The sequence below is a fragment of the Rhinoraja longicauda genome, chromosome 7, assembly GCF_053455715.1.
Source record: "Rhinoraja longicauda isolate Sanriku21f chromosome 7, sRhiLon1.1, whole genome shotgun sequence".
NCBI lineage: Eukaryota > Metazoa > Chordata > Chondrichthyes > Rajiformes > Arhynchobatidae > Rhinoraja > Rhinoraja longicauda.
The window spans coordinates 61,313,633-61,330,732 of record NC_135959.1 but is presented as its reverse complement, the minus strand read 5'-3'; positions in this window follow the sequence as shown (position 1 = coordinate 61,330,732).

Sequence of the window (17,100 nt, the reverse complement as noted above, 5' to 3'; positions counted from 1 at the left end):
CCTCTAATGTGTCCAATCCCCTAATTATCTTATATGTTTCAATAAGATCCCCCCTCATCCTTCTAAATTCCAGTGTATACAAGCCTAATTGCTCCAGCCTTTCAACATACGACAGTCCCGCCATTCCGGGAATTAACCTAGTGAACCTAGTGAACCTACGCTGCACGCCCTCAATAGATTTGGAGCTCACTGCTGGAAAGTTAGTTCAGCAATTCAGGCTTTGATGTGGAATAGTCAATATTGTAGTCAATATTATATAAATAAATAAGGAATAGAAGCAAGGGTAGACCATTTGTCCCTGTGTTTCACAATGTACAAATAAAGGATAAAGGGCACAACATTTAGCGCAATTTAAAATCCAATTAAAAATAGTTCAAAGTGTCTCCAATGAAGTTGTGGGAGTTCAGGACCACACTGCTGTTGAGAGGCTGGTTCAGTTGCCTGATAACAGCTGGGAAGAAACTGTCCCTGAATCCGGAGTTATGCGTTTAAGACCTCTGTACCACTTGCTTGATTGGAGAAGGGAGAAGAGGATATGACGGGGGTGAGACCGGTCTTTGATTATGTTGGTGGCCTCGTCGAGGCCAAATTGAAGTGTAGATGGAGTCAATGGAAGAGAACTTGTGCTTCTGGACAGCCCAGTCAGAGGAAACCTCTGAATACCAACATCTTTCAATCTTTCACCACTTAAAAATATATTCCACCTTTCTAGAGATACAAGAGAATGCAGATGCTGAAATCTGGAGCAGCAAACAATATGCTGGAGGAACTCAACGGGTGGTGCAACATGTGTGGGGAGAAAGGAATTGTTGATGTTTCAGGTTGGAATATTGCATCAGGACTGGATTCTGATCTAGAGTTTTGATCTGAAATATCAACAATTTCTTTCCCCACACAAACGTTGCTTGATACACGGAGTTCTTCCAGCAGATTATTTGTTAGTTCAACTTTTTATTATTCCAGAACGAATTTTTCTATGTTATATTCCATATCATATCATATCATATATATACAGCCGGAAACAGGCCTTTTCGGCCCACCAAGTCCGTGCCGCCCAGTGATCCCCGTAAATTAACACTATCCTACACCCACTAGGGACAATTTTTTACATTTACCCAGCCAATTAACCTACATACCTGTACGTCTTTGGAGTACATCTTCCATGGCTTGCACCATTCATCTATTCCTTTTGTATCTCCAAACCTCTCTGCATCCTCTTCGCAACTCACAATTCCACCCAGCTCTTTACTGCCAGCAAACTTGGATATATTACACTTTATTCCTATATCAAAAACATTCACATAGATTGTGAACAGCTGAGATGCCAACATCGCCTGTCAGCACTCACAGCCTCTAAGTCCCCAAACAACCTACTGTTCTGATGCATTTTCCAGTCTTTAGACATTACTTTACTTTAGAGATACAGAGCAGAAACAAGCCCTTTGGACCACCGGGTCTGTGCCGACCAGCAGTCACCCCATGCACTGGCACAATCGTACACACTCAGGACAATTTACAATTATTTTTACAGAACCCAATTTACCTACAAACCTGAATGTCTTTGGAGTGTGGGAGGAAACGAAAGCACCCGGAGAAAACCCACGTAATCACAGGGAGAATGTACAAACTCCATACAAGCAGCACCCATTGTCAGGATTGAACCCAGGTATCTGGCGCTGTAAGGCAGCAACTGTACTGCCATGCAACTGTGCCACCATGTAATATTATCTCCAATCCCATGTGCTCTCATTTTGATTACTATCTACTTTTCTGCAATAATATTGGCGGCCTTGCTGAATAGGCCTCCAAATACACTACAATCCCCTCATCTACTTTTCTCACGAAAATCTCACAAAATTTGATTTTCCTTTCAGAAATTCATGGTAACTCTGCTCATTTCTTTTATCATGTTCTAAGCTCCTCATTATCAATACTAGATTCCAACATTTTCCTTATTATTGGTGCCAGGTTAATTATAGCCCTTGGTCTGTGGTTTTCTTGTTCTCTTCCTTCAATGGTGAGGCTGCATATTTTATGTTTCTATCTGTGAGATTTTAAAATTTACAGATCTATGTGGAAGATAAGAAACCGATGCACCCCACTATCACTATTTTGCCATTTTCTTGTTCTCAATTATACTTTGCCCAACTTCTGACATTTACTGTAAATCTGGACCATTCTTGCTGTTAGAATAAGAAATCTGTTTAACTACATAGATCTCGCCATAATGGATAATCCATTCAGGAACTATTGCTTGGAAATACATTTTCAGCTGTGTAAACAATCCCCATTTCACATGAGAACCACAATATGTCTATCAATAAATAGGTTTTCCTACATTTCCACTTCTAGCCATCAAGTAGAAAAACAACTCAAAAAATAATTAGGTTTTCATAAGGATATTATTTATTTAAACTTTAGTTTCCACCTCTTATTTTACAATAACTTCAGCAAACAGAAGTAAGGAACTTTCAAAATTTATTAGCTATAAATAATAAAATGGAGAAATGAATGAATATAATTCAATAAATATAACATAAAATGATGTAAATATCCATCATAGATTTATAGTCATAGTGATACAGCATGTAAACAGGCCCTTTGGCCCAACTTGCCCACACAGACCAATATGCCCCAAGTATACTAGTTCCACGCCTGCATTTGCCCATATTCCTCTATATCTATCCTATCCATGTACTTGTCCAAATATTTTTTAAATGTTGTAATAGTACCTGCCTCAAGTATCTCCTCCGAAAGCTTGTTCCATAAACCTACCACCCTTTGTGTGAAAAAGTTGTTCTTCAGATTCCTATTAAATCTTTCTCCCCCTCACCTTAAGCTGATATCTTCTGTTTTTTGATTCCCCTGCTTTGAGTAAAACACTGTGCATTTACCCTGTCTATTCCTTTCAGTATCTTGTACATCTCTACAAGATCACCCCTAATCCCCCTGTGTTCCAAGGAATAAAGTCAATCTCTCCCTATAGCTCAGGACTTCCAGTTCTGGGTATATCCTCATAAATCTTCTTTGCACACTTTCCAGCTTTCCTATAACGGGGTGACCAAAACTGAACACAATACCCTAAAGAGGTGGCTCTACCCCTGTTTTGTACAATTGTACAAGCTATACTTCCAACTGCTATACTCAAAATATGTACCCAATAGAGGTGTTTGGTCCTGACTCGAAACATCACCTATCCATTATCTCCAGGCATCCTGCCTGACCCGTTGAGTTACTCCAGCATTTTGTGCCTATCTTTCTCTCCTCAATACTCTGACCGATGAAGGTTAATGTGCCAAAAGCTTTCTTGACCATCCTGTCTACCTGTGATGCCACTTTCAAAGAGCAATGTACCTGCACCCTGAGATCCCTCTGCTCCACAGCACTCCCCAGAGCCCTGCCATTCACCGTGTACGTCCTGCCCTGGTTAGACTTCCCAAAATCCCATTTCTGTGGTGGGCTGAGCCATTTTGTTTTCGAACCGTCGTTTGTCAGGCGGGAACTCTCGCGTGGACTGGGCGTGATCTGGGCTGACCAATAACAGGGTCCGGGGGGGGGGGGGCTGGTCATCGTGTGTGGGCGGAAAACAAAAGAAATTGCCGTTGGAATTTGAACTTGGGGATGCGCGCGAGCGACGGGGCTATATCACTTAATTATTAAACAATAGACAATAGACAATAAACAATAGGTGCAGGAGTAGGCCATTCGGCCCTTCGAGCCAGCACCACCATTCAACCTAGTAAACCTAGGGAATCAACTTAGTAAACCTACGCTGCACGCCCTCAATAGCAAGAATATCCTCCCTCAAATTTGGAGACCAACGGAGTATTTACACAATGCGTGGACCTCCACATTTCTCTGTATTAAATACCATTGACCATTTCTTAGCCCACCTGCCAAACTGATCAAGATCCTACTGCAATTTCTGACAACCATTTCATTATCTACAATACCATCCACCTTAGTGTCATCTGCAAAATTACTAATCATGCCTTGTACGTTCACCATTAGTCATAAGCCTTCAGTCTGAAAGAAAAGTGGTTGTTGGTCACAAAAGGCTCATCGACAAACACTTCATCCACTTCACCCTCCCAACTTACTAAGACTAGATCAAGTGTTGCCCTTCCTCCCCTGTGTAAGGCATTCTACATATTGATGAAACTTTCCTGACAACATTTGACAAAATTTGCCCATCTAAACCTTTTGCACTATGACATTCCAGTCAACACGAGGAAATTTAAAATCCCCTACTATGACAACTTTATTAATCCTGTAGCTACCTGCAATCTCCTGGCATATTTGCTCTTCTAATTCCCGTTGACTATTTAGGGGCCTGTAGTAAACTCCCAACAAGATGATTATCCCTTTCTTATTTGACAGCTCCACCCATATAGTCTCACTGGGAAAACCATCAGTAATGTCATCTCCGACCACTGCTGTGACACCTTCCTTAATCAATAAAGCAACACCCCCTCCTCTTTTACCCCCACCTCGATCTCTCCTGAAGCATCTGTACCCTGGAACATTAAGCTGCCAATCCTGTCCCTCTGTTAATCAGGTTTCTGTAATGGTTACAATGTCCCAGTCGCACATACCTATCCATACCCTGAGATAATCTGCCTTATCCTTCAGGCTTTGACCATCAAATATGCATGAACCAAAAGAGGAACCTAGGTGATATTTATGGCTTCTATAACAGAGATCGTGCTTTGTGTGTGTATCATGCAAATTTTGAAATGTTTGGATATATGATTGGCATGAAACAATTACTAAGATAATATTTTAATGTACAAATGAACATATAACAAGCAGAAAGGGTAAAATATATATATCCCTTCTTAGATAAGCTGGAAGGTCACTACATATAATATTCAATATATTGAGGAACTGATATATACAACATTGGAATCTTGGTTGAATTTTGCTGTTTGCCAATGATATTAAAAATTCAAGTAAATTGTAACACAAAAAAATATCACTGATTCTAAATCTGAAGATCTATAATTATTGTTTTACAAAATTCAGTGAATTAAGATGCAAATATTTGGCTTATATAAATAAAAATTCTGCAAAATTGACATTATTGGTCATCAATTTGTTAATTAATTGGGACTCAAACCAATTTCCCCATGTGTGGACATTTGCCAGTAAGCTAATGATATATTTAAAGAATTAATCAAATAGAAAATTAAAGGAATTAACATTTCCATTTTCCTCTCGTAAAATTAAGTGGAGTGATGAATTTACCAAAGAGGATACTAACCCAAGCATTACTGAGAGGATAAGAATAAGCATTTTACTTTAATAAATTGTGGGACCAACTAATACCTAATTTAACAAAGGCTAAGCCTGTGGTGTACATTATTTTATTTGGGAAGGCTAAATTTATTATTCAAATCACTAATAAAGGCCACTCATGTACTCAAAGAGACCAAATGTTACACAGAATGGAAGAAGGTCCTTTGGCCCATCAAGTCCATATTGACTGCTAAAAACTACCCATTTATTCCCTCCATTAACCTTCCTCAGATCCTACCACTTGTCTGTGCACCAAGGGTGATTTAAATTGACCAGGTACCCTATCAACCTACCAATCTGCATATCTTTGGGATGTGGGAAGTGCCTGGAGCAGCTGGAGAAAATCAATGTGGACACAGAGCGAGTGTGCAAACTCCATGCAGACAGCACTGTAGGTTAGGAGTTCATTCAGCTCACTGAGCCAAAAGGGAATAACATTACTAGCTGCGCACTTTAGTTACAATACAACATTACAATACAATATATCTTTATTGTCATTGTACAGGGGTACAACGAGATTGGGAATGCGCCTCCCATACGATGCAATAATTTAATTAGCTAGTCAGTATTAATTTAAACAACCCAATGAAACAAATTGTAACAGTTTTAAAACAGAATAAAGTGCAAGTAGATCTGTGCCGGATCACTGTGCGATGTGACCATCCGGCTCAGCAGGACCGGTTCATAGCATCTATGGCCCTGGGGATGAAGCTGTTCCTGAGTCTGGAGGTGCGGGTGTAGAAGGCCTTGTATCGTCTGCCCGATGGTAGAAGTTCGAACAGACTGTTGCAGGGGTGTGAAGAGTCTTTGTGGATGCTGGTGGCTTTTCTGAGGCATCGTGTGTTGTAGATGCCCTCCAAGGCTGGTAGCGGTGTTCCGATGGTCCTCTGAGCTCTATGGACTACCTGCTGTAGAGCTTTCCTCTCTGCCTCCGTGCAGCTGAGGTACCACACAGGGATGCCATGTGTTAGGATGCTCTCTATGGTGCAGTTACTCACAAGCACAATGTTTTATGTCATCCACATGACCAGATACTGACGTCGTTGGTCACATTGAAACGCACATTATTATGGTTCTCTCTGATCCCCTCGCATGCTCCTTAGTCTCCTCTTACTCACATTCTGCTGCCTCTTCACTGCACATAGCTCCACTGATGAAAAATCCCTGGTGATCCTATATATTTTGTCTGATCCGTGTGTCCACCACTACAGAGAAAAATGTTTGCCCACTGTTATTGTGCCCTGTTAGACTTACTTTCTCTTGGCTAGTCCCCTAGGGGGTCAAGGATGACTTCCACTTGAGCTATGTGATTAGTAAGGCCAAAGTGGAATGGGTGGGTGGATAATTTGTAGGGAGATCTGATTCTCCCTCCATTTACGCGGGCCCTGATGCATGGTCTCAAGGTTTTTGGTACCATCTTGAATGTTTTTTTTATAGTTTGAGCAGTCAAGATCAGGAGATTCATAATAGTGTGTGGCATTGTTATACTTTTCAAGAAAGTTTTTTCAAAGTTTTGGTTGCACAGCCAACTGAGCCTGTTACATCACGATAACCCGTACCAGTTATAAAGTGCAAAGATTTCACCCACCACTTTCTCTTGCCTGGTTTTATGGAACTATAGACTGTCCCTCAGTGTTTTATAGAGAGAGATCACTATCCATCGGTGCAACATTTACTTTACAATGACAGGTCTCCTCCCACCACCCCACAGCAAAATACTGGTCACATAGTTTAGTTTAGTTTAGTTTAGTTTAGTTTAGTTTAGAGATGCAGCGCGGAAACAGGCCTTTCGGTCCACCGTGTCCGCACCGACCAGCGATCCCCGCACATTTACACTATCCTACACAACTTAGGGACAATGTTGCATTTATACATTCATACCAAGCCAAGTAACCAACAAACCTGTACTTCTTTGGAGTGTGCGAGGAAACCGAAGATCTCTGAGAAAACCCATGCAGGTCATGGGGAGAACATACAAAGTCCCTACAGACAAGCACCCGTACTCAGGATTGAACCATGGTCTCTGGCGCTGTAAGACAGTAGCTCTACGGCTGCGCCACCGTGCCGCCCCCAACCTACCATTTCTACTTTTTACCGTGCCCATTAACTATGCAGACCTAGAGGGCTGAGATCTGTTTTGGCATATAAACTTCTGAAGAATTAATTTTCTGGTTCACAACAGGATTTGTTGTGGGAATTGGACAATTTGCAAATGTTTTTTATCAGTAACTACTTCTTAATGTAATTCCGGGTGCAATTGGTGTCTTGAGCATGAATTGCATCCAAACTGAGAGTAAAGTAATTTTACCTACTTTGCTTTTAGTTTAAAGTTAAGTCAAACAAAATTATGTGTGACAACCTGTGGAACAACTGCAATTATCTAGAATATACACGTAAGCACACTTCCTGAGTTGTGCCTGCAAATAACGTCCAATATGAATTTTAAAATATAGAGCAACCAAAAGCAAAATTGAAAGTGCTGGAGGAACTCAACGGATCAGGAAGCATCTATGGAGGGAAATGGACAGGCGATGTTTTGGCTTGGACAGTTTTTCAGACTTTTGTCAGTCTGAATGGAGATAAGGAGGAATTTCTTTGGCCAGAGGGTGGTGAAACTGTGGAATCCATTGCCACAGATGGCTGTAGAGGCCGAATTATTGGGTATTTTTAAGGGAGATCTGATTAGGAAGGGCGTCAAAGATTACGAGGAGAAGGGAAAAGACGGATTGAGAGGGAAAAATAGATCGGCCATAATTGAATGCTTGAGTAGCCTCAGTGGGCTGAATGGCTTAATTCTGTTGCAATGTCTTATGGTCTAATGGGAGGGAAGCAGGGGCAATCATTTATGAGTCGTACAGCCAGGTACCACTTCTTTAGAATTTTCTTTGAAATTGCAGTTAATGATAGCAAGTGCATTGCAGATGCAATCTGCCATTGCAGATAGTTTTACTACAATGTGACAGTTGTGTTCCTAGCAAACATCGTGTTATAGAGAATCGCATTATTAAAACAATTGCTCAATAGGGGGAAAGGGAGTGGGGACAAGAGAGTTTCAGATGTGGAATAACAAAGTTATTTTTCATTGCAGGATTTTCAAACACTAAGACCTTTTTAATAACCATAACTTTATTTTTGTTACTGCAAGCTAAAAATACCAAAGGCTGTGCATTACGTTGTTTAACAGTACATCAATTTCATTGCATAATCGTCAATAGAAATGAAAGCTTATCAATTTTAACCACCACCCACGGTGAAACAGACACACCATGTTCTTAAGAGACAATAGTGTTGATTATGGCAGGGGGAGTGGGGGGTTACATGGAAATAGATTTTCCCTATAATGTTTTTTCTGCTTGTCCATTTCCAAAGTAGCTTTTAAGCAGTTCTCTAATTCCTTATTGAAATTGCTATATAACTAATTCATTATAAAAACTGTTACCTATTTTGCATTTTATTGAAACACCTGTACTGATGTGAAATGCTGTGCTTCAGATCTACCTACACTGAACATAGTATTACACAGAAAGAGAACTATATGGTCAGAATCAGTCAACTTGTCCATACTGACCAAGGTGCCCCATCCTAGCTAGTCCATGACCATGCCTGGCCCACATCCGTCTAAACCTATACTCACCCATATATTGTTTGGTTTGCCAGTGTTAACTAACAGGCCTGAATCAACACTACTAATGATCTAGAGATAGATATAGGAATGAATTTGGAATTGGGCTCAGAAGGTTGCTCTTGGGTCCTGAGTCTGTGGTCCCTCAGCCCATGTCTGACATCCAGTCTGTGTGCCTGTGTTGCTGCTGCAACAAGATTTTCTTTGTACATGTACCTCAGCATAATTGTGTCTGTGGCAATGAATTTACAGAAACTGGACTTGGCTAGGTCTCTGCTCCCAAACGATGCCTCTGAGTAAACAGAAGAGTAATTTTCAGATTTGCAGTCTAGGTAGGATGACTGATTATATCACAGAAGAAGGACATTATATATTTGAAATTAATAATCAGAAATCTACCAGAAATTTGAATGCAAATGTACATAATTACCGTGACAACCGACGCACCAAACGACAGACAACCATAAATCTTACTGTCTCTCTCGGAGTTCTAAACCAGACTGCCCAGTCCCTCTACCTGCGCACCACCTCACCTCTTCTACCAATCAGAGGGTTCGATGGTCTGGACCAATCCCTGTGCCCCTACAAGGGTAATTTTCAGATTTGCAGTCTAGGTAGGATGACTGATTATACCACAGAAGAAGGACATTATATATTTCAAATTAATAATCAGAAATCTACCAGAAATTTGAATGCAAATGTACATAATTACACAATTCTCTGTATGAAGTGAAAAATAATTACCTTCTTCAGCCACACTATTCATTCACTGAGTCTCATCAAGCATTGCTGGAACGATATTGTGCATGAAGATTTTGCAACTGCACAGGCTGACCTGTGATTTTCTCCTATGTCTATGGTCAAAATATGCGTTACTTGTAGATCATGGCAATTAGCAAAAAGGCTGTAGTGCAGAATCTGGCCTGATTATTGTAACAGCTAATGATATGGTTCCTGACTCCTAACCTGCACCTGCTGAAATGCTCTACTTAAATCTCGATGTTGGGTCAAATCTGTATGGAACATTTCCACACAGAACAAGGAATAAAAGGCTCTTAAAATAAAAATAAATCTCAAGCAAGCATCCACATAAAATGTTGATCTATTTTCTTCCCCTGCACTATATTTCCTCCCTAGTTGCCTCTCACACATCTGAACTTCAGAATCTTACAAGAAATTTCACTATTTTTAGACACATTTATGGATCAATTACAGTTTGAAGTTTGCTAAAACTATTTGTATTGTATACTTGTGTCATTTTGGTTGCACATTGATAATTGCATCAGGCCACAATTGGTTGTAACCCAGTTCCACAATGGCATGGATTTTTATCTAATAACATTAGAAAACAAAATGTAATTTACCACCCAAATGCCTAAGATGAAGTAAACTAGGAGGTAAAATAAAATGTTCTACTTCACATTATGTAATCAAAATCCTCCGTGACCATTAAGTTAATATATGATTTGAGCAGTTTTGAATTAAATGTTTAAACCGAAGATAGACACAAAATGCTGGAGTAACTCAGCAGGACAGGCAGCATCTCTGGAGAGAAGGAATGGGTGACCTTTCTGGTTGAGACCCTTCTTCTGACTGGTATGAAATTCAATATGGAGCCAAAAGCCACATTCACTTTAGTTTTATTTCTAAAATAATACTTCCTTCTATTTTCAACATTGAATTTTTCCATTTGGATTTCATGATTTTTTTGTATCAATGCCAGGATTTTAGTTAATCTGAACATCAAAGGGATATGCACACATATTATTATTCATGGTAGAAATCAAAGGGAGCACACAATCATTAATTTCCTTTTGTTTCTTTTGAAGAGTGCTGCTTCTGTTTCAGCAAGCTGAAGTTATAAGTTATAAGTTTTAATTTATTTTAATGATGTGTTCAAAGATAGAACTCTGGTGTAAGTGACTGTTTTCATTTGCCAAAACTACAAGTGGCATCCAAGCCTGGATCTCAATTTGCTACATAACTGCAGCAACATACCAAAACCACTTACCCGTAATTGGAATATCTTGGAATGCCTGGGCATTCAGTATTTTCACAGTGCAACCTGGTCCTGGAATTCAATCACTTTTTTCCAATTCAATTGTTACTGATCTCCTATGGTTCTGCATTATTGAAGGTGTGTGCATTTGTGATAAATCTAAGCTGGGCATGTTTAATGTGTGATGACACAAGGAAGGGAGCTAGCTATAGTATCCTTACGGCAGTCATTCATTTTCAGTAGGTGTACTTGCTTTCAACTATATTAATATTTACCTGAACTTTTGGATGTTGAGACAATGGAAGAAAGGAACTCCCTGAAATACATGTGTAAATCCCTTGATTTTGATACAACAGACATGAGCAGACCATCTATGTTACTCTGATAGTTTGCTTAACTTAGGAGATGACCCTTTTAAATACAGCATGCAAGAGAATTGATGTACCGGTACCATTGTTGGTTCAAGTCAAATCAAGTTTATTTGTCACATACACATACACGATGTGCAGTGAAATGAAAGTGGCAATGCCTGCGGATTGTGCAAAAAAAGAATTACAGTTACAGCATACAAAAATAAAGTTAATAAGTTACTATAGTGTAGACAAAAATTTAGTCTCTGGAGTTATAAAAGTTGACAGTCCCGATGGCCAGTGGGAAGAAACTCCGTCTCATCCTCTCCGTTTTCACAGCGTGACAGCGGAGGCGTTTGCCTGACCGTAGCATCTGGAACAGTCCATTACTGGGGTGGCAGGGGTCCCTCATAATCTTGCTTGCTCTGGATCTGCACCTCCTGATGTATAGGTCCTGCAGGGGGGCGAGTGTAGTTCCCATGGTGCGTTCTGCCGAACGCACTACTCTCTGCAGGGCCATCCTGTCCTGGGCAGAGCTGTTCCCAAACCAGACTGTAATGTTGCCGGACAGGATGCTCTCTACAGCCCCAGAGTAGAAGCAATGAAGGATCCTCAGAGATACTCTGAATTTCCTCAGCTGTCTAAGGTGGTAAAGGCGCTGCTTTGCCTTACCCACCAGTGCGGCAATGTGCGTTGCCCATGTCAGATCCTCTGTGATGCGGACTCCCAAGTATTTAAAACTGCTCACCCTATCCACAGTAGACCCATTTATCTCCAGTGGCGTGTACGTCCTTGGATGTTTAGCCCTTCTAAAGTCCACAATCAGCTCCTTTGTTTTAGATTGCACTAATTAAAAGGGAGATTGGTTTGTGTGATGGTCTGGACTATGTCCACGACTCTCTGCAATTTCTTGCAGTGTTGGGTGGAGCTTTTCCCAAATCATGCTGCGATAAAATAGGTAGTGTTGTTTTGTTGCTTGTTGCACAATTGACCAGCGGCTGAAAGTACTTCTTTTGAAGGCTTCGGTTCAGCATGTCCCCAACAACCCTCACCACCTTCTACGGATGCACTGTAGAAAGGATTTTATCGGGATGCATCGCAGCATGGTTTGGTAACAGCTCCACCCAACACTGCAAGAAATTGCAGAGAGTCGTGGACATAGTCCAGACCATCACACAAACCAATCTCCCTTTTAATTAGTGCAATCTAAACTCTGTGCTGCTTCAGCAAGGCCACCAGAATAATCAAGGATCAATCTCCCCCCCACCCCCCTCATTACACCTTCTTTCCTCCTCTCCCATCAGGCAAGAGATACCGAAGTTTGAAAACGTATACCTCCAGTTACAGGGATAGTTTCTTCCCAGCTGTTAACAGGCAACTGAAGACTGCCACAGAAGGCTGTGGAGGCTGTCAGTGGATATATTTAAGGAAGAGTTAAATAGATTCTTGATTGGTATGGGTGTCAGAGGTTATGGAGAGAAAACAGGAGAATGGGGTAAGGAGGGAGAGATAGATCAGTCATGATTGAATGGCGGAGTAGACTTGATGGGCCGAATGGCCTAATTCTGTTCCTATTAGTTATGATCTTATGAACTGAACCATCCTCTCACCAGCTCGCTTGCAGTCCTGACTTCCCATCTACCTCATTGGAGATCTTTCAACTATGTTTATTGGACTTTATCTTTCACTAAATATTGGACTTTCTTGGGCTTTATCTTTCACTAAATATCATATGCTTTATCCTTTATCTGTGCATTGTGGATGGCTTGATTGTAATCATGTAGTCTTTTCTTTGATTGGGGAGAATGCAACAAAAAAGGTTTTCACTGTACTAATAATAATAATAATAATAATAATAATAATAATAATAATAATAATAATAATAATAATAATAATAATAATAATAATAATAATAATAATAATAATAATAATAATTGAAAGTAAACTAAAGATTGCAAGCAAGCAAAATGAATAAGCAAAGACAGCAATATGGATAATGAGGGAATTATTTATTTGTGGGAAATATGTGGGAATAGCAGAAGCAATATCTAAAATTGTCAAAATCAATGTTATTGAAAGGCGTTCTAATGAGCAAATAATGTACAGTTTCTATGCAATCCAAAGTGCATCATACGCATGCTCACTGTTTATGGAGTTGCAATGACAGATTAATCGGTCATTCATCTGTCCCATAGCATCTTGAGCCACATTGGGTACTAGGTGGAAAGGGATGCCTTCTGACTCCAGAGTCAAGAGTTAGGGGTCAAGAATGTTTAATTGCAAACAATGGACCATTGTGGGCTCCATGGGTAATCATGGATCATCGAGTCATCGGTGCCGGCTCTGATTCGTTCTTTGTATCTTTTCATACCTCCAGTTTCCTTCTCCCCTGAATCTCAGTCTGAAGAAGGGTCTTGATCCGAAATGTCACCTAATCCTTTTCCCCAGAGATGCAGGCAGAACAGATGATTTACTCCTGCATTTTGTGTCCATCTTCGTTGTTTAATTGTCATATGGGAATGAAATTCCCACTTGCTGCAGCTTTGCGGGCACAACAATGCAATAACACAACAAATAAATATGAAATTAACAATAATAAATATCCGTTATCCGAGGTAACCAGACTATAATAGTGTAAGCCGAAATACATAATGCAACCCACACAAAGTTCATACTGGTTCATTTCTGAGGTAGGGATGTGGTTAACATTGTATGGTTTAGGGGCTTGATGGTTGATGGGAAGAAGTTGTCCTTGAACCAAGAGGTCATGGTTCTCAGACCTCTTCCTGGTGGTGGCTGCAAGATGAGAGGTTGGCCAGGATGGTGTGGGTCTATGATGACATTAGCTGCTGTTTTGAGGTGGTATTTCCTGTAGATTCCTTTGATGGTGGAGAGGTCAATTCCCATGATGGACCAGTCAAAGTCCACTACTTTCTGTGGCCTCCTTTGTTCTTGTGCATTTGAGTAACTGATCCAGACCATCATGCAAACATTCAGTATGCCTTCTACCCTACATTCTTAGAAGGTTGTTAGAATATTTGGTGACTTGTTGAATCTTCTCAAACTACTGAAGAAATAGAGATGTTGATGAGTTTTCTTTGTGATTGCGTCACTCTTCTAGGCTAGGAGAGATCTTCAGAGATATGCTCAATCAGGAACTTGATGCATTGGCTCACCACTGCATTCTCACCCGTGAAGACAGGCTCATGGACCCTTGGCTCTCCCTTCCTGAAGTCAACAATCAGCCCCTTGGTATTCCTAACGGTGTGAGTAATATTATTGTTCTGGTATCATTCAGTCCTATTATTGATTACCCTCCTGTACTCTGAATCATTGTTACCTGTTGATTATCCAGTGGTATTGTCAGTGAATTCATAGATGGCATCAGAGTTGTGTCTAGTTACACAGAATTGATTATAGGGAGAGTAGAGCAGAGGAATGAACACACAGCCTCTGCTGATAGGGATGAGAAGAGACGCAATTCCCTGAATCTGACGATAAGTTTAGAGGGGATGATGGTTGAGAAATGAGCTGTAGACGATAAACAACAGCTTGACATACGTGTTTTTTGTTATCCAAATAGTCTAGTGCAAGGTGGAGATCGCACCCACCGTTAATGTGTTGTGGTCATAGGTGAATTGGAGCGGGCACAGGTCCTTACTAAGGCAGGAGTTGATATGTGTCATAGCCAACCTCTCAGTCACTTCATCACAATGGACATGAGTATCCCTGGTGGGTATTCATCAGAGCATGTCATCTTACTCTTCTTGTTAGAAACATAGAAACATAGAAAATAGGTGCAGGAGTAGGCCATTCGGCCCTTCGAGCCTGCACCGCCATTCAATATGATCATGGCTGATTATCCAGCTCAGTAGCCTGTACCTGCCTTCTCTCCATACCCCCTGATCCCATTAGCAAAAAGGGCCACATCTAACTCCCTCTTAAATATAGCCAATGAACTGGCCTCAACTACCTTCTGTGGCAGAGAATTCCACAGACTCACCACTCTCTGTGTGAAGAAATGTTTTCTCATCTCGGTCCTAAAAGACTTCCCCCTTATCCTTAAGCTGTGACCCCTGGTTCTGGACTCCCCCAACATCGGGAACAATCTTCCCGCATCTAGCCTCTCCAATCCCTTAAGAATTTTATATGTTTCTATAAGATCCCCTCTCAGTCTTCTAAATTCCAGCAAGTACAAGCCCAGTCTATCCAGTCTTTCCTCATATGAAAGTCCTGTCATCCCAGGGATCAATCTGGTCAACCTTCTCTGTACTCCCTCTAAGGCAAGAACGTCTTTCCTCAGGTTAGGAGACCAAAACTGCACACAATACTCCAGGTGCGGTCTCACCAAGGCCCTGTACAACTGCAGCAGAACCTCCCTGCTCCTAAACTCAAATCCTCTTGCTATGAATGCCAACATACCATTCGCTTTCTTCACTGCCTGCTTCACCTGCATGCTTGCTTTCAATGACTGGTGCACCATGACACCCAGGTCACGTTGCATCTCCCCTTCTCCCAATCGGTCACCATTCAGGTAATACTCTGCTTTCCTGTTCTTGCCGCCAAAGTGGATAACCTCACATTTATCCACATTATATTGCATCTGCCATGCATTTGCCCACTCGCCTAATCTATCCAAGTCACTCTGCAGCCTCCTAGCATTCTCCTCGCAGCTAACACTGCCACCCAGCTTCGTGTCATCCGCAAACTTAGAGATGTTGCATTCAATTCCCTCGTCCAAATCATTAATATACACTGTAAATAACTGGGGTCCCAGCACTGAGCCTTGCAGTACCCCATTAGTCACTGCCTGCCATTCCGAAAGGGACCCGTTTATTCCTACTCTTTGCTTCCTGTCCGCCAACCAATTTTCTATCCACCTCAACACTGAACCCTCAATACCGTGTGCTTTAAGTTTGTACACCAATCTCCTATGTGGGACCTTGTCGAAGGCCTTCTGAAAGTCCAGATATAACACATCGACTGGTTCTCCCTTATCCACTCTACTAGTTACATCCTCGAAAAATTCTATAAGATTCGTCAGACATGATTTGCCTTTGGTAAATCCATGCTGACTTTGTCCGATGAATAAATCCATGCTGACTTTGTCCGATGACTTTGTTGGGCACCAGTATTATGGATGCCCTTTTAAAGCACATGTGAATCTCAGACCATAGTATTGAGAGGGTGAAGATGTCCGAAAAAGTTGCAGCCTGCCGTTCCATGCAGATGCTCTGCAGAGCATCCTGGACAATACAGCTCACCTCCTCCATGACACACTGGTCAACCTGAGGAATACCTTCAGCAACTGACTGGTTCCACCAAGATGCAAGAGAGAACGCCACAGGAGATCCTTCTTCCCTGTGGCTACCAAACGTTATAACTCCTCCCCCTTCTGTCATGGGGTAGACTGAGACTGACTACCCCCCCCCCCCCAATCTTTACACATCCCCCAAGCCTTTCCGCTCATCACTTTAATTTCACGTTTCATGTATTTTGTGTTTTGTGTATTTTGTATTTTTATGACCGTTGGCAGATCAATTTCCCTCCTGGGATAAATAAAGTTCTATCGAATCGTATCGTATCGTATTGAGACTCCCCGCATGAATTCCCAGAATGAGCCGAACTATTGCAAAGGTTCCGCTGGTTTTTACGTTACTGGGATGTGTGGGAATGCTGAATAAAGGTGAAAGTATGGCGAGTCCGAAAACTTGTTGGTTGTAGAAGAAGTTTATTGCAGCCGCAATATTCGAATACAAAGTTAAACAACAAGGTAAAGGACAACCATCAAAAACTTACTGTCTTCTTCGAAGACTTCGCCGAACTGAACA